The sequence below is a fragment of the Buceros rhinoceros genome, unplaced genomic scaffold, assembly GCF_000710305.1.
Source record: "Buceros rhinoceros silvestris isolate BGI_N320 unplaced genomic scaffold, ASM71030v1 scaffold10404, whole genome shotgun sequence".
NCBI classification, from domain to species: Eukaryota; Metazoa; Chordata; class Aves; order Bucerotiformes; family Bucerotidae; genus Buceros; species Buceros rhinoceros.
This window is the reverse complement of record NW_010408824.1, coordinates 45,618-47,092: the sequence shown is the minus strand read 5'-3', so window position 1 is coordinate 47,092 and position 1,475 is coordinate 45,618. Positions and strand designations below refer to the sequence as shown.

The 1,475-nt window shown below is 44.3% G+C and overlaps 1 protein-coding gene across 2 annotated transcripts in view; it reads right to left on the bottom strand.

Annotated features, from left to right (window-relative positions):
• The window catches only part of CHL1 (cell adhesion molecule L1-like), a 54,917-nt gene that overhangs the window by 34,493 nt on the left and 18,949 nt on the right, over window positions 1-1,475 (bottom strand). The window lies entirely within an intron of this gene.

The window sequence follows — 1,475 nt, the reverse complement described above, 5'->3', positions numbered from 1 at the left end:
CTCATACACAGTGTCATATCTGCTTACTCTTGTGCCCATCTGTTATTGTGGCAGAATGCCCGGGCACGAGCTACTACAGCCCCAGGTACCACGAGATGATGGTTTTCCACGAGCGGTGAGCACAACCATGAAAATATCCTATTATTTCCTGCAAGAGCCCTTGTGCTGCTCTTGCAGCGAAGCCAAGCGCTGTGTTGCCTTGGTGTTGTACTGAGGCGATGCTCCCCTGATGCTCTCCCTACCCAGAATATAGGTCTTCAAAAGTGACAGATTGGAAATGTACTTAATTCCTCATTCTGCAGTTGGCTGCCCCTGAACTTATCTACTTGAAATCTGGTTCAGTCTATCCGCTTCTGTGGTTTGTGGACATTTGGTGGGATGGATTGGCAGAGATAAAGGCAAAGCTGATCATTTTCTCCTGAAAACGGGAATTTTAGCAAATAAAATTATCGCTTCATTTTGGTCTGAATATTGCATTTTTGAAGGGCTTCAATGCAAAAAACTGTTCGGTGATCAGAAAAAGAAGTACTTTGTCTCCTTTCAAAAGTGACTACTTTAAAAAAACCCCTTTTTTTTTGAAAAATAATTTTAAAAAATGTTTCCTGGAAAATTTTGAGTGAAACGAAAATATTTCTTTTTTCCAAATAAACAGAAGGTCTTTCCTGGCTTCCTCCACTTGCACACGATATTAATTCTCACACTCGAAAACTCATGTTTGTGTATTTCCCAAGAGATTTGCCTATTAAGTACCTTGAAACCCCTATAAACTTGTGGAGGTTTGCGGCCTGCGGATTAGCTTGATGGGTAGCGAATGAGACAAGGAAGTGCTGCAACAGGGAACTGCAACTCACTGCAGACACCTGGAGTGAATCCAGCAGAGCCAGTAATTCACGGTCACTCAGAGACGGCAACCAGCTGCAGAGGCAGAGCTTGCCAGCCGAAAGGAGCAATGCCCTTTCAAGCCCACACGGAAAAACAAAACACCCTGAACACGTTTGCTCAGGCAGATAATACCCTGATTTTGAAATTTTATGGAGGGGATGTAATTGCCCGGCTTTTATTAGGAATTATCTGTTTGTTAAGCACAGCCTGTGTCCACCCCACCATACAGCAGGAGAAGACGGTGATTTAAGTCTCCATTCAACAAAAAGCCCTATCACAAATAAACCAGAAGTGACTGCGCTTTCACTGTGGGTTTAGTGGTCGGAGAGGTTTTTGCTTTACCTCTCTGGCGGCACCTCTTTGGGGCAGACTACTGCATCCGCAGGTACACAGTGAAAACAGGAAGACTGGAGTTACTGCAGCAGGAACAAGGTCTGAGAGAGGTACTCACAGCTTCACGGTGACAACTGCACTTGCCATTTGTTTAGCCATTCCCTTTCCTCACTTACCCTTACTGTAAATCACACAGGACAAAATAAGGAACCAAACTGTCCTGGTTTCCTATCGCATGCCACCTACTTTAACCTTTCCCT